This window comes from Lissotriton helveticus, chromosome 9, assembly GCF_964261635.1.
Source record: "Lissotriton helveticus chromosome 9, aLisHel1.1, whole genome shotgun sequence".
Lineage (NCBI taxonomy): Eukaryota > Metazoa > Chordata > Amphibia > Caudata > Salamandridae > Lissotriton > Lissotriton helveticus.
Window position 1 is genome coordinate 353,705,275 of NC_136070.1, and position 26,710 is coordinate 353,731,984.

General features: G+C 44.4%; 1 protein-coding gene across 2 annotated transcripts in view; it reads left to right on the top strand.

Annotated features, from left to right (window-relative positions):
• The window catches only part of LOC144782751 (uncharacterized), a 135,258-nt gene that overhangs the window by 86,407 nt on the left and 22,141 nt on the right, over positions 1–26,710 (top strand). The gene's annotated exons all lie outside the window — the stretch shown is intronic.

The window sequence follows — 26,710 nt, forward strand, 5'->3', positions numbered from 1 at the left end:
TTGGCGCCTTGTTGTGACTACCACTATTCTATTTCTTTTTACCTTGCAGGATGGAGACATAACTAAATTTAATCTTTCTCCAACCAAAGGTGGTGTCGTGACTCTTTTGTGATGTGATTGGTAGGTCGTCTGTGTGTACTGCGTGAATGCTTCACATGTCCTCGAAGTTTGGCCTGCCCGCTTGATGCCATGCTACCCCCTTTGAGACTTGGGCAACCCCCAGTTCCAACACTTCGCATGAAGAATGACGAGATGAGGTGATGCGTCGATGCTGGAGTGCCTTGATGACTCCGGCCTTGGCCTCAGTTATCCTCAATACAAACCTCATTCGGAAGGAAGCCTCAATATCTATGGTCAAGCATTTAATTGGCTACACAAGGGCATTGAGTCCATCTTTGTTTAATTTATAATGTTAATGTTACTTTTATATTCCTATCGCTCTGCTACACATGGAAGGTGGTAGTGAGCTTTACAAATAACAGTAAAGAAATGACAATTGCTCTTAAGATTTGTAACATAAAAAATTTAATAACATATGGTGTAGTGAACAGGAGGTATTGTAGAGGCTTAAATTAAATAGCAATGTATACATATTAGTTCAGGTGAGACAGGAATAAAAGTCGTTTTCAACTGTTTCCTAAATGTAGCACCATAGAAAGACTGCATGAGTTTCCAGGATATTTAACAGTTCTGAATTTCGAAGTGACGACTATCTTTGCTTTGTACTCTTTTTTCACCTCCGGGTATGGTTAAGAGTCTCGCCAGGTATGGTGGAATGTCCAGACGTAGAGTTTTATGTGTCAGGCAGCAGATTTTGAACTGGGCTGAAAGACAATGTAGTTATTTCAGCAATGGTGTATTGTGATCTAATGTTCTGTTAGAAGAAATAAGATGTGCTGCCATTGAGGATTCCCTTGGTTGGCTCTGTTTAGGGAGCACAATCTAAGATAGCATTACCAAAGTCAATGACTAGTGCATGAGTGGAAGTTTTTAGCTGATTCATAGTGAAGAAGTATTTTTTTTAACACTTGAAGACAAAAACATTTTGAATTTGGCTAAATTGTTCATGTATAATGAGAAACATAATGAAGTGCTGATGGTAAAACCGAGAGAATTACAGAGCGGGAGAGATATGGTTAGAATTCATCTTATCGGAGGTGATTCAGCAGTATATGAGTGCAAAAGTCCATTGTGGATTTGAGTACATTCATGAGTTTGTGGTGAGCAACAGTGTCAAATGCTGATGATAAGTTCAGTGATACAAGGAGGCATTGGATCACCTGTGTCTGTCATACATTAGACCAGTTTTGGCCTACTTAGGACTCATCAGTGAAGTCTAGTTTGCTATTGCAGGGAAAAAAGATGGAATTCAGAATGGCCTCACTAATTACCCATGGAGTATTCCACCAAGTATGCTTTGTTTTCCTGAGTGTGACACACTAAGTACAACAGGTCTCCCGATTGTGGGCGCCATGCTCAACGTGCCAAAGGAATCAAGCTATACCTCACTGGTGAGGCCAAAATAGCCCAAAGCTGGTTGTGGGTTCCTTGTGTTCTGTAAGAAATCAGGTTATTGGTTGGGGGGGGGGGGTGTAAGCCCCACTCAGACAACAACAACAATCTTTGTCAGGGTGAGCAATAAAAAATCAGCATACGAACCTGCGCTTAACCCTCTGATAGCTTGGCACAAAGCAGCCAGGATTAACTTAGGGGCAATGTGAAAAATAGTTATGCAGCACATAAACAGTAACTAAAAAGTGAAAACACAACACAAGGAAATACCCCAAACCAATATGAAAAAAACAACTAAAGTACATTTTAGTAAATGAAATGATGCCAGAATGGCAAAAATCCAATTAATAGAACTGGAGATATTCAATTTTAAAGTTGTTTGTGAAAATAGGGCCTAAAAGCACAAAGTGCTGCGCGTGTTCATCTGGTCACACTAGATTGGGGCAAAGTCACAAGTTCAGGTTAAACAAGATGGTGCGTGAGTCATATACCGGGACAATGTAAGTTGTGCTGAAAAGTTACCTTCAAAGTACAGCACAGAGAGTTCCATTTGTGTTGGAGGAGGCCACGAGGAGCTGGCTGAGCATCTCGGAAGGTCATTGCTGTAGTGCGACCATCAGGTTGGGCATCGTGCACGGTCATTGCTGAAGCACAAAGAGCGAAGTGTGGGTCTCGTGTTTCCAGTCGTCACTGGCATCTCTATCAACGCAAAGAGCAGGCCTCACTGACGCTTCATTTTGGCGATAGTCGCGGTTGGTAGAGTCTTGGTGCATATGGGCCCATCTGCTGTTGCAAGCATCCCAAACTTCAAGATTTTCACTTTTTCTTGAGGAGGCTTATACTTTGATGCCATCCAAGGATCCGGCACCTGAGGAAGCACCTCCTGGGAATTTGTGATTCACTTCCACAGAGATCAGCAAGTCTCAGGCAGGTTCTGTTGCAGCATGGTTAACCTTTTCCACACCCAGGCCCCCTTTGTATTACTGTCTGGAAGCAATACACAAACCCCAACAGCGAAGTCACACACAATCATGTGACCCAGGCTGCTGGCTGACGGTACAAATAGTTGGGATAAGAAATTACCAACTGTCTAAAAGTGGCACTTTCAAAACTGTGTCTTAATAGCCAACTTTACCATTAAAGACGACTTTAAATTACAATTCATTTGATTGTAAGCCCCATATCTTTATCTGCTACCAATCTAAAACTATCAATTATTAAATGAAATAAGGTCTCACGTTGTTAGCCAATGGGAGAGCTAGGCCCTGCAATATAAAAAATTGCTTTAGGAGATTTTTACTGTCAGAACATGTACAACTTAAACACACATGTCCTACTTTTTAAATCCATTGCACCCAGTCCTATGAGCCTTTAGGGCCTACCTCAAGCATGATTTGTAAGTAATGAAAAGGAAGGGTTATGCTTAACGAAAGGTTTATTTTGCCAGGCAGAAATGGCAGTTTAAAATTGCACTACAGACTGCAGTGGCAGACTGTAGATATGTTTTAAAAGGCTACTTTAGTGGGTGGCACAATGAGTGCTACTGCCAACCAGTAGCATTTAATTTACAGGCCCTGGGTACATGTAGTACAATTTACTCGGGACTTACAAGTAAATTAAATGTGCCAATTAGGTAGATGCCAATTGTGCTTTGTTGTAGAGACACAGCACAGACACTTTACCACAGGTGAGCAGGGAAAAAGAGCACAGCGTGCTAATGCCAACAAAAACACATTTAGCAACAGAAGGCAGAAATCTGGGGGAGACCCTGCAAAAAGGGCCAGGGCTAACATGTTCACATCTGCAGGGGACCTGTCGTTCAGATCAAGCCAGACTGTTCTTATCAAAGCAGGACCATGGCTAGTTTACTTAAAGCTGGTCTCTCCCTATGGTAGCATAATGAGAAAAAACAATGGACTTGAATGTGGCCCAGAGTAATACACAGTGGCTGAGATTAATTCAAGCATTCCAGCTATCACTTTTTGTTTTCTTCAGTATAATACCCTAAATGTCAGACCTGTGCTCACTGTGCCATAGGAATCAAGCAATACTTTACCGAATACCTAAAAAGGTTAAAACCCGTCTGGTGTTGCTTGTGTTCCCATTTGGAAGGAACCTGATCTAGCAGGTCACATTGGACTCTTATATAGGCGTCGTACAAGAGACTGATTTGCATATGGCCAGTATTTGTCACAATATGACATAGTGGGCAACAAATGTTCGACTGGAATTCAGCCTGAACATTTACCAGTGGCTGTTGTTAATTCAAACACTCCACACATTATTTTTTGTTTTCAACAGCAAGTGGGGAGTCCATTGTCAGTGATCACTTTCTGACTATGAATCCTAAATATGTGTAGTTCCTAGACCAGCAAAGCCAGGTGCTCAACATCATGTATAAGCAGTATGCATACTTGTATTTTTAGCACTGGCATCCATATTATCTAAGCATTAACAGAGGCCTAGGCCTATCCGTGACTGTGTGAGGTCCTAGACCTGTCCTCTGACGTGGAGGGACACACCCAGTGTTCCTTCATTGTGGATAGTGGACTATCGTCACTGTCTTGAGTATAGCACATAAAGCGGCAGTGGACGATTACTATATCTTTAGAGGAAATCAATAGTGTGACTAGATCTGTTTACCTTTCCCACTGGGGGTAGACGCCTACTGGTCCATCTGTGCAGAGCTTTCACTATTACGTGTATGCCCATAACCTTTCACTGATATCCTTCGTGTCAAGTGCATGTGCTTCATCTGTAGTGTGTGCAACACATGTGTAATACTAAGTTCTGTATATGAGTGAGCCTGAATGTGGAGGCTAATGGGATCCATTTTGGATGCCCCTGGCCTAGCAAAAGATGAGAGAGTGAGAACGGTGCTCCCAAACACTGGAAGTAGATTGCCTGGTTTGCTGTACTTGTAGATAAGAGATACTAACACTGAAATTAGGAGGATAGAGACAGGGCTACGTTTTGAAGTTCCATGAGTCCTTTTATTGGCAAGGAGCTGTTGACTAGTATTCCTGAGCACTGCTATTTGGTAGATCGTAGTAGTGAGGTTTTGAACTGCAGACTTTGTTGTGAGAGGTGAAGAAATGTTTAGGTGAGACATGTCTCTTTGTCTGTCGCTGATTACTCCTTCAGTTGGACTGATGAAAGCTAGGTGCAGAACCCCCACACCACTTTGTGCCTCTGTTGTGGGTGACTCTGGTTGGAGACATCCCCAGTGCTACATGCTGTGAGAATCATCACTCTACACAAATGCTGTTTGGAGAGCAACCTGAGGAGGACACTTGAAAGAAGTGATGAAAATAACATAGAGGGAGAGAGAGAGACGGGGTGGATTCGTTCTCCCTTAGTAGAATTTTATAAACATAGAGAATCCACAAGTGGGTGTGAGTGGTCTCTATAATGGTGGGAAGCAGGTAGTGTTCTTTAAATATCCCTCACACACCAAAAGGACCCTTGGTGTAATGCTTCATCATTGGGGTCTTTGCACCCCTCTACGAGATGTGGCGTGCTACTACCTACGACTACGCGGGAGCACTTTTACACATTGACTATGTGAGGTGCATGTGAGGTTTTCATGTTATTGAGTGAGTGGTGGAGTTCGAAGTGACTAAAGTGATGGTTAAAAAGTACCTGGCTCGTGGGGTGGACTCAGAAATTTTTTAATTGGGCCCCCGGGCAGGTACTGTTAAATGGGTGATTTAGAGGTTCTTATGTAATGCAATGTACATCACCTCCTGTGTGCGTCAACATGTTTCGGAGTGGAACTCCTTCTTCAGGACGGGGTGCACAAATCCCCACCTTACTCACGTTTTCCTACAAAAAGTCTGTAGTTTAAAGAAAATTGATCTATCCTGAAGCACCTAGAAGCCTGCCAGCCTGCTGAGAAGTGGAAGGGGTCTAACTAGCCTTCTCCGGTCGCTGAGGGATGTCCAGTGTGAGCTGACTTCACTAGAGCAAACTAGAGAGGACCAGTGTGTCATGTTGGCCTCTCCTGGCCTTTTATACTGATTCCTGGTGAGAACTGTAATTCTGTGTTCTTCATCGATCCAGTTAGGGCTGCAGCTGCTTGATTGCTGTATGCCTGATTGGGGACTGCAATTGCATGAATGCCATCGACCTGGATGAGGGCTGAAACTCTGTGATTGCCAAAGGCCCAGATGAGTGCTGCAACTGCATGTTGGGTGTAGACTCAGACAAGCCTGTAACTGAGTGATTCGCTCAATGTCAGATGAAGGTTGCAACTTTCTGATTGTTGTAGGTGAGAGAGCGCAAATCAAGAAAAATATAGAAGTGCACCATATTTACAAGCACGTTGTATTAGTTTAGTAAACATTTTATAAGAGTGTTGAATCTATAGAGTGAAAATACATAAGAGTGTTTAATTAAAATAGAATACTTATATCAAGTGTGAAAAGCTAGTGTAGATGTTTGTAGTGATGTTAGAATGATGTTAAAATCCCATGTTATGTGGCGGTGGTAGGGGAAAATGTAATGCTGCTAAACGTAGAAATGTGTAGGCCACATGGCAGTTCACATAGAGTACAAGATGCTGTTACACTCTTACACGATGGTGGATTTTGATGTTATTATAATTCAAAGTATTATCGATCATAGAACTGAAAAATATGTTTTATAGAAGTGTTTCATATAATCATTGTGTGTAATAAGTTAGAATACTGTTTAAACTAAGAAATTAAATGTTTTACAGAGTGCACAGGCCCGTTCATGTAATTCTAATAGGCCTGAATAGACAAAGTCATTTCTTTTGATCTGCATGTGCTCGTTAGAGAAAGGTCGTGTTAGGCACAAACTGTGGAGCCTGTTCGAATGGTTTACGACTTAAAGATATGGTGGAGGCCGGAATTTGGGGCCCACAGTACAAGTGTCTGTTTGCAGGTGCGAGGAGGTTTTAATCAAGAGAGTGATGAATAGACTTTTGTTCAAGAGAGCCAGGCACAGGCCTGGAGGAGTCTTCAGGAATTTCCTGGGGGTACCGTCTTGCCGGAGAGGAGCCTGGGAAGCAAGGTCAATGCTAACGATGGGCCCAGAGGAGTACCAGCATGGAACATACCAGAACCAACACCACGTGAGGGGCGTCTCTAAGGGGTGTCTCCAAAGGGCGTTTCTATTGTAAATGTGATTTTGTATTAGGGACAGTACCCCTGGGTGGAGTTAGAGCAGATGATCTGAGGAACCTAAGAGAGCGGATGGGTAGGCAGATAGGGAACTGCGAGACATCGTTTTTGGAACAAAGACTAAGGGAAGTGTGTGATCTTCTTTGGAAGTCACCACTGCTGACACCTTTTTAGGTTAAGATCTTGCTAAGTAGGGATGTCACTTAGTCTAGTGTAGGGATAGTCTAATCTGATTTCTTTCCTTTCTGTAAATGACTCATAAGCTACAGCTTGTGTCTATTCTTGCAACTTTGATGATTTTTGAATTGGTTTTGGTAATATTCTTCTGCCGACTAAGAGCATTTAGAAAATTCATGTTTTGTATTGATACCCGTATATTTTTTTAACCTTATATTGAGATGCTTGTATCTCCAGTTAAGTTTGGCTTTGTAATAAACTTTTAAACTTTTTAAGCTTAAGTGGTTCTTTGGAGTGGAGTAAGTTATTAACTGATTGACCTAGTAGTGGATTGCCTTTTACTCTATGACAGGTACCAACGGTTCAGTCGACCGGAGTTGGGATCTAGATCTATAACAATAGACCATAAATCCCGCGTTAACAGTTGGTAGCAGAGTGAGGATGGTTACCTTCTTGAGGAAGGTGATCTAGACTAGGTTAAGTTTACCCCAAGGTCCCTAGAGATCGAGAGGTGGCCCGCCGAAGAGGGTGCTGACGGCGTGAGAGAAAAGCAGCAGAATCGGACGAGAGTGAGTATAACAAGGGTCATGCGTGGACAGATTGCGGTGTTTTGTGTTGTATCTGTATTGTAATGTCATGCGGAGTTGAATGCCTGTAGTGTGAATGAGAGAGGGTTGTGAGCGCGCACAACCTGGCAGACTGGTAAACTGGTAACCTGGGAAACGGGGGAACCGGTGAACTGGTGAAAATCTTAAGTTCGGGGAAGAGCTTAAGTGGTTCGGGTGTATCGAACATCCAGAGTAGTTGTCGACCAGAGAAAAGGGGGTCATGAGGTACCATTGATCGCCCACAGGACCGAGATAGGGGGAATGCAAGAGTGAGTGTGTGGGTAACGGACGCAGGTCGAAAGTTACCGTGTGCAAGTAACCTATCAGAGAAGGCGATTGTCTGGACGTACACGGAAAGACATTTCGTCAGTTAAGGTGACAATTACAGTTAGACTGTGGACGTACAGTCAAGGAAAGTGATCGCTTGGACGGAAGTAATCATTTTTCAGAAGTATGAATGGGACGCATGCATGATTGGGAGACGAGCGGAGAAAGGAGGGGAACTGCTGCGAAGGGGAGACGAGTGACGTCAGCGAGAGCCGCGCTGTGATAGGCCGGTCGGTGTGAAGCCGCGCTGGGACGAGTGACGTCAGCGAGAGCCGCGCTGTGATAGGGCGGTTGGTGTGAAGCCGCGCTGAGATAGGGCGGTTGGTGTGACGTCAGCGAAGAGCCGCGCTGTGATAGGCCAGTTAGCGAAAACCGCACTGAGATTGGTGGATTGTCATCAGGAAGTAAACGAACGTGGAGAAAATAGAAATTCGTAGATTTTGAACATGAAGTGTTTTAAATGTTTGAGAGGGATTTTTAAGAGAAAAAGAAGAGAATCTTATTGCGGGGAAGAGGCACCGCCGGAGGGTACACCAGCTCACTATATGGCAACGAATGTTGGGTTGCATACTATACTGTGGCTTGGGACTTGGAGTAAGATTACAGAGGGGAATGAGGAACTGACTTTTCCGAAATACGGAACGTTTAGATTAGAAGTGTTACATCAGTTGAAAGCAGTTATGTCCTCATTGAGACCTTTGCCTAGACCAACACAGTTTGAGGCGCTTAATGCATGGATTAGGGCGGCGCACGACAGGAGTCAGAACAGACGCCAGGAAAGGGTACGGCGATCAGTGAGGGCAGTGCAAGATGCCAAATGGGATGCGGAAGCCAAGAAGTGGAGGGTACAGGTGATTGAGGTGGTTAAGTTGTACCCCATGAGAGAGGTTACAGGTGGAAAGAAACCCATAGAAGAGGATGATGAGAACGAGTCGGAGGACGGCCTAATAAATAGGTTGTTGATAGATAGACCGCCTCCGGACAATAGGGAGACGGAAGGTACGGAGTTCCCGAAGGAAGATGGGATAGACATAGGAGGGAATAGGCCACTTCCTATAATGGATTGGGTTCCTGCCAAAGACGAGGGGACACTTCAACATAGTCCAGTACAGAGTGTAGTCGGAAGGGTTGTGGTGCAGAAGATGCCAGCAACGGAGAGGGTTGAGTCTTATGGATTACCAGATGCTCTTCAAGTACCCGTTACCATAGGCCCTGTAGTGTCGGTTTATCACCCAGAGAAAGGGAGAGAGGAAGAACAGGTACGGCTAGACAGAGAAAGAGCTGAGATGGAGAGAAGGAATAACACGACAAATGCCTGGAGGAAATTGCCAGGACCAATAACGTGGAGCACCCCATTAGAGTCAGCAGTGGGTCCCGTAACAGAACAGGGGGGTCAAAGAGGACCGATGGACCTGAGGGGACCACGGCCGAAATCCTATAAAGAGTTGAGGGCTGACTTGAGGGAATGGGATGGGTCCACAGAAGTACAGAGCAACAGGTCAAGAGCAGAAGCTGGATGGGGAAGTCAAGGAAAAGGGACATTATCTCACTGCGGGGCTAGCGAAAGCAGTCAGGAGTGGGACGGTAAAAGTCAGGAGAGTAGAGGAGTTACATGTCATATTGACGGAGGAAATGGACAGGAGCAAAGAGGCAGAAATACGGAGTGTGGGGAGACATCTCGTTTCGTTCAAAGTGAGGGAGACCAAAGGACCCGAGAATACAGGGAAAGGTTTAGGTGCACTCACCATGCACCTAATGATAACGTACAGCACTGGAATCGTGGGAACACGGGGAACAGTGAAGGATCTTGCCATGCGTCGAGTGATCAGAGGTCGCAGGCAAATGGTGAAGAAATGGGGAATAACGTAATGTCTTACCATGCACCTAGAGAAACCAGGCAGAATGGGAAATGTGGGACTATGGGAAATAGAGGAGTGTTTCACCATACACCCAGAGAGGATGGAACTGCATGGGACCTGGAGAGATGGGAGCATGGGAGGACTCCCCATAACTCGCCTGAGCCTAGACGTAGGACTCAGAGCTGTGATGGGAGAGATGTAAATAAACTCTCTAGAGATGGCATATTGAAAGCTGTAATAAAAGCCAAAAGACTCGATGTGACCAGCTTAAGATCTGATCTGGACGATATAATAGATGGTACATTGTCCTTAGAAAGGATCGACATGTACGAACAAGATGAGCTGCTGTTTATAGCAAAGGACATCACTCGAAAGGCCAGAGCAACACATGAGAAACTGTCTGAACTGGCAGACAAGTATATGGTAGATCTGTCCAGAACCAAGGCATTACAGGGTAACCACAGGTTGCATTATTCAGATCAGGACCTAGATGAGAGGAGGACAACTGAATTAAAAACACACATAAGGGAACTGATCACAGGAATAAGAGCTTGGAGAGATCTGGACAAATGGGAAGAGAGGTGGTCCAAAAAGGGAACTGTTAGACGGAGTGCGAATGTGATGTCTCCGGAGGGAAGGCTAATGCAGATGGAGGCATTCCCTTTGCGAGAAATAGCGAATGGAAGTTATGTACACGTGCCCTGGAGTAGGGGAGATTTGGCTGCATTTACAAACTCATTTCCGAAGTTAAGGGAGAATCCTGTAGAGTGGTACAAGCAGGTAGAGAGGTTTGTCAAAATTTCAAAAGTATTGTGGATTGATTTGAACACCTTATTTGACATTGTGGTCCCAGGAGACTTGTGGATAGCATGCAAGGTTAGTGTCGAGTGGCCAACTACAGAACTAGCAAGGGATACTCGTACTAATGGACCGTCAGAAACAGTAATGTTAAAATACGATAGGGTAATGACATGGCTGAAGGAGAAGGTGCCACCACAAGACATAGATTGGGTAAAAATAGACCGAACAAGACAGGAACCAAAGGAGACAGTCCATGAGTATTATGAGCGATTGCTGAAAGCATTCAAACAATACAGTGGACTAGATGTAATGGACCCCAAGGATATAGGACAGTTTGTATCAAAGTTTGTCTTGGGGTTGAGACCTGATATTTGTCTGATGATTCAGCAGCATTTAATTTGTTGGCAAAACAAACCCTTGGATGAGATTTTGAGATATGCAAGATATTGCAGTGACGAAATAGAGTCCAAAGCAAAGAAATTAAAGGAGAAACTGATGATGGTGCAGATGCAGTCAGCTGGAAAGGGAGGACAGCAGCAACAGGGAACAGGGACAATGGGACGGAAATCAAACAATCAGAATAAGGACAACGAGGAAAATCCGAGACCTAGAATAGACTTTGCTACATTGAAAAAAACGACAAAGTGTCATCAGTGTCACCAGGTGGGACATTGGAGACGCGAGTGTCCCTATAACCCTGAAAACGGAGAACTGGAAGTTCTAGAGGAGGAAGTTCAGGAAGTTCCAGTCCAAAGGGTGACAGTGACAAAGGATACGGTGGCCAAAGGGGGGATTTCGGCTCCACGAGCTCAGTTCCCGCAGCCACCAAAGATTACGACAGGGGGAAAGGTCTATAGACAAATGCCTTTTTTCACAGGTAAAGAAGAGTGTTACTACGTTGATCCATTGACGGGACGACGAGTAAGTAGAGAGGAGGACTGTACCCTCGGGGCAGTTCTAGAAGTGGATCAAAGAGGACCGTTTGTTGAGGCTGAAGTGGCAGGGTGTCCTACAACATTCTTGGTGGATACTGGAGCTACTCGATCAACTTTGAGATCGGCAGTGGTTCCAGATCTACCAATGTCGGGGGAAACGATTCAGGTGGTAGGAGTTGCAAATAAGAGAATGAATAGCCCTTTGACGGAACCAGTATCAGTGAAAATTGGAAACTATACGGATGAACATCAGTTTGTAGTATGTGATTCTAGTCCTGTGTGTCTGTTAGGAAGGGACTTATTGTGCAAACTGAACTGCACAATATACTGCACACCTCTGGGAGTAGAGGTACAGACTACAGACGATGATGCTACCTTCAAAGTTGCAAATTCGAGAACATGCATAGAACTGTATCCTACCCAGACTGTGGAGGACCTTCCTTGGGATTTACGAGATGCAGTGTCATCAGAGGTATGGGATTTTACTGGAGAAGAGATAGGACTGATCAAAGGAGTAGAACCAGTGAAGATTATGGTTAAACCAAATGCTGAATATCCAAGAACGCCCCAATACAAACTGACCCCGGAGACGATTGCAGGAATAAAACCTGTAATCGACTCTATGATAAAACAGGGAATACTGAAGGAAATCGTGGGAAGTCCATGCAACTCCCCGATTATGGGTTTTCAGAAACCTAGTGGGAAATTTAGAATAGTGCAAGATCTTCGAAAGATTAACAACATAGTTGTTTCATGTTGTCCAGTGGTACCGAATCCATCAGTGATATTGTTTCAGATACCATTCCAAGCTGAGTGGTTCACAGTGATAGACCTTTGTCAGGCTTTCTTCTCAATCCCATTGGATGAGGAGAGCCAGTACCTTTTTGCTTTTAAGCTGGAAAATCGTGTCCTAACATGGTGTCGTATCCCACAAGGGTATACAGAAAGCCCATCAATTTTCAACCAGCTGTTGAAGAAAAATCTTGAAAGTCTGGTACTGCCGCAGAACTCGGTTCTGGTCCAGTACATAGACGACCTACTTGTTGCGTCAGAAACGGAAGAGGCTTGTAAGACAGATACCATTGCCTTGCTGAACCATTTAGCTGAAAATGGACACAAGGTATCTTCGAACAAAGTGCAGTACTGTCTGACAGAAGTACAGTACCTGGGTCACAGGATAGAAAAAGGAAAGCGCAAAGTGTCACCAGATAGGATAGAGGCGATAATGAAGATGAACGCGCCTACGACACAGAGAGAGGTTAGGATGTTCCTAGGAATGGTTGGTTATTGTCGACAGTGGATAGCTAACTTTTCACTGAAAGCAAAACCTTTACAAAAACTGACTCACAAGGAGGTGAGTGATCCGGTACCATGGGACAAGGATTGTTTGATGGCGTTTCTACAGCTGAGAGAGGATATGTGTCGTGCTCCGGCTTTAGGGAAGCCTGACTATGAAAAACCATTTTCACTTTTCTGCTGCGAAAGGGAAGGTTGGGCTTTGTCAGTTTTGGTACAGATTCATGGAAATGCCCGTAGACCAGTTGCATACTTTTCGGCTACCTTAGATCCAGTAGCCGCAGCGTTGCCCGGATGTCTCAAATCCGTTGCTGCAACAGGTGTCAGCATTGAGCAGTGTGAAAATATTGTCATGGGACACCAGTTAGTGGTGTATGTACCTCATTCTGTAGAACTGTTAATGACCAGGACCAAGACACAGCACTTGACCAGTAGTAGGCTCACGCGCTACGAGCAAGTTATACTTGCTGCGGAGAACGTGACCCTTAAGAGGTGCTCTGTTTTGAATCCTGCTACATTGATGCCACTTCCTAATGATATAGAAGGCGAGGAATGTGAAGACCACGATTGCCTTGATGTGACTGAACTATGCACGAAGCCAAGACCAGATATCGTGGATGAGCCGTTGATCGACCCTGATGAAATTTTCTTTGTTGATGGCTCATGTTTAAGAGACGATACTGGTCGGTTGAGAGCAGCTTATGCTGTTTGCACCATTACTGGAGTTGTGGAAGCCGCTTGCCTGGAAGGAGTACACTCCGCTCAGGTAGCAGAAATCATTGCATTGACGCGTGCCTGTATAGCAGGTAGCAAAATTAGAGTCACCATTTATATGGATAGCCAATATGGTTTCGGTGTAGTTCATGATTTTGGGCAGTTGTGGTCTCAGAGAGGTTACATGACCTCCTCTGGTTCGCCTATTCGAAATGGGGAATTTGTGCGACTGCTGTTAGAAGCATTACAAGGTCCAGCTGCAATTGCAATTGTCAAATGCGTAGCCCACACCAAAAATACAGATTTTGTGTCGCAGGGCAATAGATATGCAGACGAAGTTGCCCGTTACTGTGCTGAGCACGGATATTCTTTGACGGAGGTGGAAGTAGGTGGGGCTCAGGAAAAGACAGAGTTAAATATGATGCTAGAAACAGTTGATACTTGGGAGGATTTAAAAAATATGCAAGAGAATGCACCTGATTCTGAGAAAAAGGCATGGGAAACAGCAGGTTGTGTGAAAAGTGAAATGGACTTCTGGGTTTCAGCAGATGGTAGGGCAGTATTACCTGAGGAATTTGCGAATCCAATGGCACGACAGATACATGGTCCAGTACACTTAGGAAGAGATGCCATGCTGAGGGTATTTAGGCAGACTTGGTATTGCCCTAAGTTTAGGATTGCAGCAGAAGCAGTCTGTAGGAGATGCGTTACTTGTCAACAACTGAACGTAGGGAAAAGAACACCAGTTACAATGAGTCACATTGGGAGGTCTGGGGGGCCTTTCAACAGAATGCAATTAGATTTCATTGAGATGCCAAAAAGCAACCGCCTCAGGTATGTTCTGGTGGTTGTATGCATATTTTCCAGATGGGTCGAAGCATACCCTACACGCAGGTGCGACACACTCACAGTAGCAAAGTTGTTGCTTAGAGAGTTGATCCCGCGCTTCGGGGTGCCGACCTCCCTGGAATCAGATCGAGGAACTCATTTCAACAGTGAAGTTGTGAAAATGCTTTGCTCTGCATTGAACATTGATCAGAAGTTGCACTGTAGCTATTGACCAGAGGCTTCAGGTATCAGGGAGCAGATCAATGGCACTTTGAAGTCCCGAATAGCCAAAGTATGTTCATCGACTTCCTTAAGTTGGCCTGATGCTCTGCCCTTGGTACTTATGAGTATGCATAGCACACCAGACAGGAGGACAGGTCTCTCTCCACACAAAGTTTTAATGGGGAGGGCAATTAGACTTCCGTCTGTACCAACTACAGCTTTGTTGAATATTACAGATGACCTGATCCTGGATTACTGCAAGGGTCTGTCTGACGCCATTCATTCTGTGTCTCTTCAGGTGCAGGCTGCTGAAGTTCCATCTTCAAGAGATCTATGTCACGACTTGTGCCCAGGTGACTGGATCCTGCTGAAGAAGCACGTCCGGAAGAACTGCCTAGACGTGCGTTGGAAGGGCCCCTATCAAGTTATCCTGACAACGAATACCGCTGTGAAGTGTGGAGGGCTGCCAAACTGGATTCACGCTTCCCATACTCAAAGAGTTCCAGCACCCCTGGAAGAAACAGCTCCCCTCGCAGATGAAAACCCAGCTGTAGACGGCGAACCACTAGAGGGGATCAGTCAAGCTGTGGGGGTGTCGGAAGAAGTTGGGAGCGCTACAGAACAAGAAGAAGAAGGACAGGACGGCAGTGAAACTGAAGTTGCCACAGAAGGAGAAAGTTGCTGTGAATACGGCTCAGACCCAGATCAAGCCCAGAGTGATCAAGAACTGAATGGGATGACAAGATACAGGAGAACAAAGCGTGGAGAAGATAGTTGGCCTGAAAGAAAGAAGAGGCCAAGCTTGAAGCCAGCTCCAGAGAAAACTCTTGCCCCTGTAACATAAGACTCGGATTTGGACGAAAGTGCACAAGGACAGGAACAGGAAGGTCCGAGAAGATCGAGGAGGGTGCGAGTGCCTTGCAGAAGATACGCTACTCCTGAGTGGACCTACCTCGCTGCAGATGTCCAGTGTACAGGGAACTGGGAGGGTGAGGGAAGTGACACTGATCAGTACTGATCCCATCATAACAGTGGAAATAGTGTTGTTGATACCGGGAGTGGAGGTCGAAGGGTTGCTGACACTCAATATCCCCTATCCTCCTTATCTGAGTGGAATAAGAGACCTGGTTTTAAACAGAATAGATTTCCCGACTTGTTGTCCAAGGAGGTCAATACTTGGGGAGGTTCTTCTTCGTTTGGAAATATTAGAAGCCGTGATTAGAGTCTCTGGAACACGTATAATTTCGGATTGCTAAAAGACTGTGTGAAAGACTTTGTAAATAAACAAATTGAGAGATAACCTAGTGCCAAGTGGAAGAAGAAGAAACTAGGGACTTCCATTTAGTGGACGGAGAAGGGCTAGGGTTGTCTGTTGCTATAGAACACAAAGACTGATCTTGCGGAGAAGATTATCAGCTTCCAGGTGTGGTTCGAAAAGAGACATTGTGCTGTGAAAGAAAACTGGAACTACACTGTTTGAGATCATGGAGGTTGGCAACTCGAACCGCAGGGCCAAATGTATAGTAGGCACACTTTTAGTGGGAGTGATTTTTCTTATAGTTTTAGTAGTTACTATATCATATGTAGTGGGACATGAAAATGAAGAAAAGGCTGCAAAGGAAGCAAAAATTGTATCGACACAGAAACCTACTATTGCTGGTAAAAAGGGGGACAATACAGAGAAAGATAAAGCTTTACTAGCAGCAGAGACTCGTAGGTTACATGTAGATGAATCACAGGGAAATTTTAAATCGAATGCATATGCTAAATTGCTTTATGAATACATCAATGCTATGGAGGCTAAAAATTGTTATGTTTGCATGAAACTGCCAGCCTCTGTAGACGAAGGTATCAGATATCATCATCTTCCATTAACTTATGGAATCACATGTAGTTTGTTGCTTAGTATATTCTATGAACGTGATGGGTTTGAATACTATTTTTCAAACTTCGATGCTATTTTACCAGAAGTGCCGAACTACAAGCATTTAAATAAGTGGGATTATTATAAGAGTGAAGACAGATTACAGAAATGTTTCCTTCCCTGGAAAACATTAGATACTTCACACGCTCGAAGAAATAATTTGACTTGTAAAGTGTCAGAAATTGAGAAAAAGTTTGTAGGACAAGTGGATGATCGATACCGGAGACAGAAGATTTTAAAAGCTTCAGGTCAATGGAAAACAGATTGGACCGAGGAAGAAAGGGCACACCAAAGAAAGGGTAGCAATGGTCCAATAGCTTTAGATCGAGAGAAAAAGGGGAAACTGTGTATACATAGGGGCGAAACCTATTACAAGAATGTGTTTGTGGGAAAAGTAAGTTGTGAACATGCTTTCCAATTAGAGTACTACTCAAAAGACTTCTTGAAGGAAATGCAGGTGATCCCAAATGTATATTTTGTCTGTGGAAGAAATGCATACGCGAAACTACCAGATAATTGGTATGGATCATGTTATTTGGCAATTGTCTTCCCCAAAATATACCATGCTAAGGATTTGGAACTTATAGAGGGAGGAACTCAAGTTAAAGGAAGAAGGGATGTAAGTGCTGAGGAGGTAGTTGGAGACGTATTTGGTGCTATGTTTCCTATTTTAGGGATAGCACTAAATGATGTCAAGATTAGAAGATTGGCAACAGTTGTAGATAGGTTGTCTGCCAGTACTGCTAGGTCACTAATGCTGGTGGAGGGAGAGATGCAATCGATAAGGGCAATGGTTCTTCAGAACCGACTTGCTCTAGATGTTCTGTTAGCCAAAGAGGGAGAAGTCTGTAAGGCTTTGAAGGTCCAGGAATGTTGCACTTACATTCCAGACAACTCAAAACCTTTAGAAACGTACATTCGGAACATTACTGAAATGCACCATGAAATTGAGGATTTGACAATGGTAACAGTGTGGGAAAAAGTAGGTCAAGGAATGGGTAAAGTTGGAGGTTGGTTTGCCAACCTAGGAAAGAATATTATTTGGTACATACTGAAACCTATCATCATAATAGTGATTTGTATAATCACTTTGTGGGGGTTGGTGCGGCTGTACCAATGGTATAGATCAAACAGGTTGCAAAGAACCATGAGAAGGCAAGAGAGGAGATTGACTGCGATGCAGGATAATCAGTATAGGAGTCTGAAGGCTCTAGAGATGATGAAACGAGGGGGTACTGCAACGACTTCAGTTTGACTCAGACCATACCTCAGGGATGGTGTTGTGATGGTGATGACTACTAAAAGTCATCAAAGGGGGGATTGAGAGAGCGCAAATCAAGAAAAATATAGAAGTGCACCATATTTACAAGCACGTTGTATTAGTTTAGTAAACATTTTATAAGAGTGTCGAATCTATAGAGTGAAAATACATAAGAGTGTTTAATTAAAATAGAATACTTATATCAAGTGTGAAAAGCTAGTGTAGATGTTTGTAGTGATGTTAGAATGATGTTGAAATCCCATGTTATGTGGCGGTGGTAGGGGAAAATGTAATGCTGCTAAACGTAGAAATGTGTAGGCCACATGGCAGTTCACATAGAGTACAAGATGCTGTTACACTCTTACACGATGGTGGATTTTGATGTTATTATAATTCAAAGTATTATCGATCATAGAACTGAAAAATATGTTTTATAGAAGTGTTTCATATAATCATTGTGTGTAATAAGTTAGAATACTGTTTAAACTAAGAAATTAAATGTTTTACAGAGTGCACAGGCCCGTTCATGTAATTCTAATAGGCCTGAATAGACAAAGTCATTTCTTTTGATCTGCATGTGCTCGTTAGAGAAAGGTCGTGTTAGGCACAAACTGTGCAGCCTGTTCGAATGGTTTACGACTTAAAGATATGGTGGAGGCCGGAATTTGGGGCCCACAGTACAAGTGTCTGTTTGCAGGTGCAAGGAGGTTTTAATCAAGAGAGTGATGAATAGACTTTTGTTCAAGAGAGCCAGGCACAGGCCTGGAGGAGTCTTCAGGAATTTCCTGGGGGTACCGTCTTGCCGGAGAGGAGCCTGGGAAGCAAGGTCAACGCTAACGATGGGCCCAGAGGAGTACCAGCATGGAACATACCAGAACCAACACCACGTGAGGGGCGTCTCTATGGGGTGTCTCCAAAGGGCGTTTCTATTGTAAATGTGATTTTGTATTAGGGACAGTACCCCTGGGTGGAGTTAGGGCAGATGATCTGAGGAACCTAAGAGAGCGGATGGGTAGGCAGATAGGGAACTGCGAGACATCGTTTTTGGAACAAAGACTAAGGGAAGTGTGTGATCTTCTTTGGAAGTCACCACTGCTGACACCTTTTTAGGTTAAGATCTTGCTAAGTAGGGATGTCACTTAGTCTAGTGTAGGGACAGTCTAATCTGATTTCTTTCCTTTCTGTAAATGACTCATAAGCTACAGCTTGTGTCTATTCTTGCAACTTTGATGATTTTTGAATTGGTTTTGGTAATATTCTTCTGCCGACTAAGAGCATTTAGAAAATTCATGTTTGTATTGATACCCGTATATCTTTTGAACCTTATAATGAGATGCTTGTATCTCCAGTTAAGTTTGGCTTTGTAATAAACTTTTACACTTTTTAAGCTTAAGTGGTTCTTTGGAGTGGAGTAAGTTATTAACTGATTGACCTAGTAGTGGATTGCCTTTTACTCTATGACAGGTACCAACGGTTCAGTCGACCGGAGTTGGGATCTAGATCTATAACAATAGACCAGAAATCCCGCGTTAACATAGGTCTGACCAGTGCTGCATCTACCTCTGCTCCAATTTGGACAGCGCACCTCTTGACTAAATTGAGCTGCATCTATGCTCTACCAAGGCAATTTAAAGTCCACCACGACCAGGCCTGGACCTGCACTGGTCCGGTGGCACAGCTATGCAGGCTGAGTTTGGTTGGGTGCTATGACAGACACAGCACGTATTGACCTCCAAAGCACTCCAGCAGAGTTTTTGGCTCGCTGCATACCCCACAGGAGATGTAGGAGGGCTACGACTGATCACAGACGGCAACTGAGTACTCTAAACATACCATTCATATCTTGAAGGGCAAAAGATTAAGGTGTATATGTGGGATCAAGACAGGAGTAATGCATGGAGAAAATTGCACTCAAAGACACTGACATATACATTGGATTTATGTTGTATTTAGTGCAGCTGTGTGTGAATAAAGTACTTTAAAAATCACGGCTAAGACAGTTAAGGTCACCCCATTTGGTTATACAGTTTAGAGCAATTATATCCCCACCTGCCTGCATGGAAGTTAAGGTACCTGACATTGCAGAAGGAATAAAGAAGCTACTTTTCTTGGAATTATAAGGATTCCTAAATTAAAAGCAAAAACTGTGAAGAGTAATTAGCCCCATATCAGTTTTCACACAGGGAGCATGTAAGTAAAAATTGTGTTGTGTGATCGGAATCGTTAATTGAATTATGGAAACATTAAGGGGCACATTAGCAAGAAGCTCATTAAAATTATCGCCGTGCAGGACATCTAACCTGGGCTTCTATTGGAATTCTATAACGCATATTAGCAAGCCCATTATTGCCGCTTTAGCTGTAGTTTCCTGATGCTAAAACGGCGATAATTTTAACGAGCTTCTTGCTAATATGCCCATGAGTTCAGTGGGAAGAACTATTGGTATAGAGTTTGGTGAATGACTTTCAAGTCACAACTTTTCTGTCCCAGCACAGAGGACACAGCTGTTCGCCTTTCTGGGGTAATAAATAAGTGATGATGTAGGTAGGCTAGTAAAACACATATTAATCAGTACTTTAAATTGTCACACACTGTTGGGTAGTAAGTAACTGAACTGCTTACATTTGGAAAGGGAGAGCTCCAGGGTAGCATTATTATTAATGAGAGTATAGCTGTAATTCTCCTAGGCGAACAATTCTCTGGGGTAGTGAATATTGTCACTTTTATATTCCCGTTCCGAAGCACTGCCATTAATGTTAAAGGGTACCACCAATTTAGACCCATAGTAGGCCTTCTAAAATGTTCTATTTGTTTGATGACATCAGCTTGTGTTTTTTAAATCTTTGGGACATAAGTCACTGGATAACGCCTTTTAACGTCAAGGTTCAATTATAATCCATAAATCCACACCTTATTATTATTATTTTGAAGGGCATTGCTTTGACTGTATTAAAGGACCATGACTAACTCATGGCTGGCAGCAGAACAATAGACGAGAGCGCATAGCAACTTGAATTGTAAATGTTATTCTTTTGAACACAAACAACCGCGCAGTATTTTCCTGCTTGTGAGTTATCTCGGTTGCAAGCATTTGGCTGATACACTTTTTGCTTTTTGAACTATTTCCAGTGCTCTACTGACCTCAAACGAATGGGCTAATTTTAGCTTCCTCTTAGCTATTTTTCGCTATAAATGGCAAACGTTGAATCATTCAGGAGAAGTGCAAGAGCCTCTGGCAACTGCTAATTCTGACAAGAGGGCCTTTGTTTGCCTTTTTGTGCGCTCTAATCCAGATGCATGACTCTGTTGCTGTGAAACACTACCTCCGCAGCCCTTTGGGCCCAAACACTGCGACGTGTCTTTTAGATGTGACGGCAGGTTGGCAAACGCCTGCACAGCGACATTTTGAGCTTCAGACTTGGATACCAATTGAATGAATGAGCCCTCCATTAGAACAACAAGCGCGTGTTTCTGAAAGCTGTTCTGGTGTTCAAATTCCAAAAATCACCCTGACCCGTGCATATTACTGTGGTGTTTGAAAGAGAGAACATCTGGGACTTCAGAGCCACCCCACCAAACCCCTCAAAATTCTGTACTACTCTTGAAACGTGCAGTAGAAAAATTCCCTAACAGGCAGAACAGGAAGTGCAGGTCTATATTGTGTTGAAACACAGCAGACGTTTTACAGATCAAACATTAACTGTATGTTTTTGTAACATTTTACTCCAATGCTTTGCATGGTCTTTTAACACATGAAAATCCCTCATTTTGCTCAGCCACAGTGTGCAGGGTGAATTCTATGGCTCTGTGAACTCAATTATTTCAAGGAGGTACCTTGCTAAAATGACCGCTTATGCAAAGGATCTAGAAAAGTTATTTTTTCGTTTTTTAGATGTCTCACTAGCCTCGTGTAATCAAATAAAAAATCAAGAATTAAAACATGCATATAAATATACTTGCATGAAGTGGGCTTTGAATGAACCCCCTTGATTCAATGGTCTGTTAGACTGCAATTCATATTTTATTTCTACCTACTGCAGCATGGGGCAGTAGGTGACCCACTTTAGCCAACGTTTTTCTTCCGCAAAAACAACATTTTTTTACTAATCACGCGTGCATTCACCCACAAAGAAGTACACTTCAGTGCTGGATCTGAGTGGCCAATAATTAACGTTACCAATTGTAAGAAACTGAGTTGTTGGTTGACTGGGGTGTGAGCCCTGTTTAAGCAGCAACCACCATTCATGTCAGGGTGAGGCACAAGACAACCCTAAATTAACCTGTGTTCAACCCATTGATAGCTTGGCACAGAGCAGTCAGGCTCAACTTATAGGCAATATGTAAAATGTTTGTGCAACACTTCATACATTAACAAAGTGAAAAACACCACACAACAAGGACCGCACACCTGGTTAGAAAAATAGAGTAACTTTTAATAAATAAAACAAAACCAAAATGACAAAAATCAAATTAAAAGAACTGGAGACATGCAGTTTTAAAGATTTTAGTGAAAATAGCACCAAAAAGCACTAAGCGCCAACTGTGGGAATCTGGTTGTGCTGGACTAGGACAAAGTCACAAGTTCAGGCTGATCACGATGAAGCACAAGCCAGCTACAGGGACCAAGTTAGGCCTGCTGCACAGCGTACTTAAAATCCTGGTTTTCAGAGCTTTGCGAAGATCTGCACTTAAGATGAGTCAATTAGATATGAGGCGAGGCTGTGATGAAAGAGTCTGCATCGTTGTTGAGGATCCTATGGATGGGGCTTGCAATGCAAAGTCCGGCACCTAGGATGCAGCATGCAGTTGGGGTGATATGTTGGTTCCGAGGGGCTGCAATGCAGTGTCTGTCATCAAAGTTGCCATCGACGAGGGATGCAAGGGTGTAAGCTGAGAATGCATTGAATAGTATCGGTTCTAATGAGGCTGCAGAGGCGATGTGGGTCTTTGCGACGGATCCATTCCACCCAGCAGCAGAAATGCATCGCTTCTGCTCGGGTTTGCGCCGGGCAGCAGAGGAGATGCATCAGTTCTGCTGGATACACAGAGACTGGAAAGCACACTAAGCCCACTTCCACAGGTCTGGGACTAGGTGGCACAATTTGACCAGGTAGATTCACAGATGGCAGAGACCAGGTGCAATGCAATGTTGTTGGTAGCATGTTTTGTCTCCAAAGCCAGCCAACTAGCCCTTTGGGTCACTTTGGGTTTAAGAGATACATGTCCAGTCCTTCTCACCCAGGCAAACGGGCATCAGGCAGCAAGGTAGCAGTACTTCAGAGCAGCAGTACAGCAGAGTGGCAGTTTTTTCAGCAGCACATCAGTAATTCTTCCTGGCAGAGTATCCACAAGCCCTGAAGTGAACTGAAGAGTTGGTGTCTGAGGTTCTGTATTTATACACAGTGTGCCTTTGAACTGGGCAGAAGCTTCTTGAGGCATGGCTTTGAAGTGCACAGGTGTCCTGCTTTCCTGGCTCCAGACTAACTGCAAAGGGTATGCAGCCCTTTCTGTGGAGGCAGGTTACAGCCTATTTGAGTGTAAGTGGGGCTAGGCCCAGTACCAACCTTCCATCCTGCCAGTGATGGCCCATCCAGTCACACCTAAGCTTCCCATTGTGTGTTTCTCTCTAAGACGAATACACACTGCCAGCTGCCAACTACACTCAGTCATGTGTCCCAGAGACAGGCTGCTGGTACTAAATGGCTAATGTAGGAAAATGCAACTTCTATAAAACTTACATTTTTCATTTTTTTGCTTGGTTTGCAGAGTAAACACCTTTGATTCATTTTGAACATTCCATACAATTTTTAGATTCAAAATTGTATTATTGTAATACAGAGAGAATTAAAATACCAATGCATACAAATATACAGATGTACTTATGTCCTAAATATCCAAAGGTGAAAACAAACTTTCTAAACAAAAAAACCACATCCCTCCATTAGCTCGCTATAACATTAGTCCTGCAGGGCCAAAATCTTGCAACCTTTCATTTACAATTCATTATTCCATAAATGGTTTGTAATTCCAAAGCAACATATGTATATGAACCCGACAGCTGACTCAATACAGTACTTGCATAACCAACATATTAAACCACTAACTCAAAAAAGTGACAGTGAGGGTAAAGTGCTTACTTCCCTCTATCAAAAAGAGATCAGAATGTGCCTGTTCTAAATGCTAATAAAGTGCAAAATAACTAAGGTTCCTCCACTGCAAGACCTTCACGAATCTTCCTATGGCATTGTAGGCACAGTGCTAGTATTCCTTTATGCTGACTTTCCTCATCTTGCAAAGCCATTCCTCTGGTCAGGGATTCACTGGAGATTTTAAATATTGTGTAATAATGAACCGAGCTATCAATGTAGAAATATAAATAATAATTGTGCACACCTTTTCCCAAACTGTGGTGGGATGGCGAGGCCTAAAAAGGCTATGCAGGGTGAGAGCTTAATCAGTATCCTACCTTTAATTAAATATATTCAAATATCTGTATCCAATATTCAGAAACTGCCTTACATGATCAAAATACATGGTCCCAGTCTCCTGCTGCTTTGAATTTTTTATTGGTAGTTGTTCTTGAACCCCTTAGGGGTATAATGAAGCATTACACAAGGCGTAGTCTGGCCACCACTGCAAATGGCCACCTTCTAGAAAAGTTCTGTGCATCAGAGCAAACTTGGGGATGACGGTGCTTTCATCAGGGCTGGGAAACCATGCTTAATCCAGGCCTTACAAACCCGTATTCTCTTCTGACCACCTTCGGGCAAACATGGGTCAGTTATCCATTTGCAAATTACTGGGCTTCCCCTGCCTGTAGGAGGGCCAGCAGCGTTACAGTGGGATTCACACTCAGCCGGCAGCGGGCCGCATGGCTTCATCGCAGCCTGTGGCACCTCTCTGACTCCTCCTCCCCACATTTGAACCTGATAGTGATGTCCCCGGCCTTGTAGTCGCATGCTGTCGACTTACACCCAATGCATTTTACCCCCACAAGCAGGCTCCCTGCAGTGCCAGGAGGCATGGCGGCAGTCATCGGTGGGGGTTTCAGAGGCCACAGCTCTGACCTGACCACCTCTGCCCCATTTCTTTTACTTTTGGCCCCTGTGTTGAGATGCCCAGGGGCTTAAAGAGATCCACCAGCAAAGACACCTCCCCCCCTGGGGACTCACTGCAACAGTGCCACCCAAGGAGGCTTGGGGCGGCCCATGCTGGGATGGTTCCATTTGCCCTTAGCCTCAGCAAACACAGGAGGGTGAACCGAGCACACCAGCAGCCTATTGAGGCCACCTAGAAACCACAGGATAGTTAACCCATTCACCTCTGTGGCCCGCCAGAGGGAGAAGGCTCTCAATGTGTGCTGCCCTAATTGATAGACCCCGGGACCTCCCCCTACCCCGCAGTAACCATCACTGCACCTCACCTGTAGCAAGGCATGCAGTCTTGGCTGGAACCGGTTTTTCTGTCTGGATCTAGGGGCCACACAGAGCTGGACTGGACTTTCTGGGCCTGCACCGGGATGAGTGGCCTGTGTGCTACCTTCTACCCCTGTTATCTCTCGTCCCCCCTTCATCTTCCTCCACCACAGGGGGATCTATGTACGCTTGCCCTCGAACACTGGACAATGGTGGTGCTTCTTCCATATGCAGTGGCCTTGCTGGCCTGTGCTCTTCTCTGCAGTGGTACTGCTCCCCCTCTCACCCTTTGTGTACACCTTTGGCCTCCTGAGCACTGTTGACTTACCAGTCCTGTTTTCAGCGGACTTGGTCTTCTCTTCAGCCATGTGGGACTTGTGTCGGCTCTGCCAGCTCAGGGATGCCATCCAGTTAGGCAACACACCAGCTACTCTTCATGGAGGTACTCTTGCACCCTCACCCTGTGGCTGTGCCTCCTGCAATGTTCCCTGTTCCATCCGCTGTGGCTCCCTCCCGCTCACCCCTGGACCCCATGTCGGATTGCATCCTCCAGTAGATCTCTACTGCCTTAAGGGAATGAATGCCAAGATATTGGATCTCACTGCAGAAAAAGGTTCAATCTGGGCGGACATGGTCAGCTTTCAAGACCGGGTGGAGTGCCACCTTTCAACAGTGGAAGAATACCTAATTTGTAAACCAGATCGGGACAAGGAGCTCTCGTATCTGTGTAACAAAATCACTTGCCTGGAGGATCGGAGCTTCAGAGACAATGTCAATTTTTTGCTTTCCTGGAGCACATCGAGGGCTTGGATGTTTTGAGCTTCCTTAGAGATCTTCTCCCTCACGCTCATGGGGCTGAATTTTTCTCCTCCCTTGGAAATTCAGAGGGCCCACTGCGTAGGTCCTCCATGCCCAGATGTATCAGAGCAGGCGTATCCCCAAATTGCTACTTTCTCCACCACAAACAATTTCGGCAACTCCTGACCGGGAAACAAATATAATAACACAGTCATTACAATGCACTATCTTTATAATCAATCAGGGAATTTTAAGCACACTATTCATCTATGAGGGTCTCAAGGCGCTGGGCGGTCAGCAGATCTGTTTAGCTGAAGAGCCAGGTTTTGAGAGTCTTCCTGAAGGTGTTCAGGGAGGGTGGCGCGTCTGATGTCTGCCGGGAGCTTGTTCCAGGTTTTGGGCGCGATGTAAGAGAAGGATCTTCCGCCTGCTCTGGCTCTGTGGATGCGCTGGGTCTCGGCCAGTGCAAGGTTGGCTGATCGGAGGTTTCTTTTGGGTACATGGAAGGTGATTCTGTTGTTGAGGTATTTGAGTCCGGTGTTGTGTAGGCATTTGTAGGCGTGGGTGAGGATTTTGAAAGTGACTCTTTTCTCCAAGGGGAGGTGTTGGCTGAGGTGCTCGTGCTGAGGGATGCTGAGGATGGTGGCTGTGTTCTGTATCATCTGAAGTTTGCAGAGTAGGGACTTGTTTATGCCAGTGTAGAGTGCGTTTCCATAGTTCAGTCTGCTGGTGATGAGTGCATGGGTGACTGTCTTTCTTGACTCGGAGGGGATCCATTTCAACATCTTACGGAGGATGCGGAGGGTGTTGAAGCAGCTGGAATCAACGGCGTGGACCTGTCGGTTCATGGTGAAGGATGAGTTGAGTACGATGCTGAGGTTTCTGG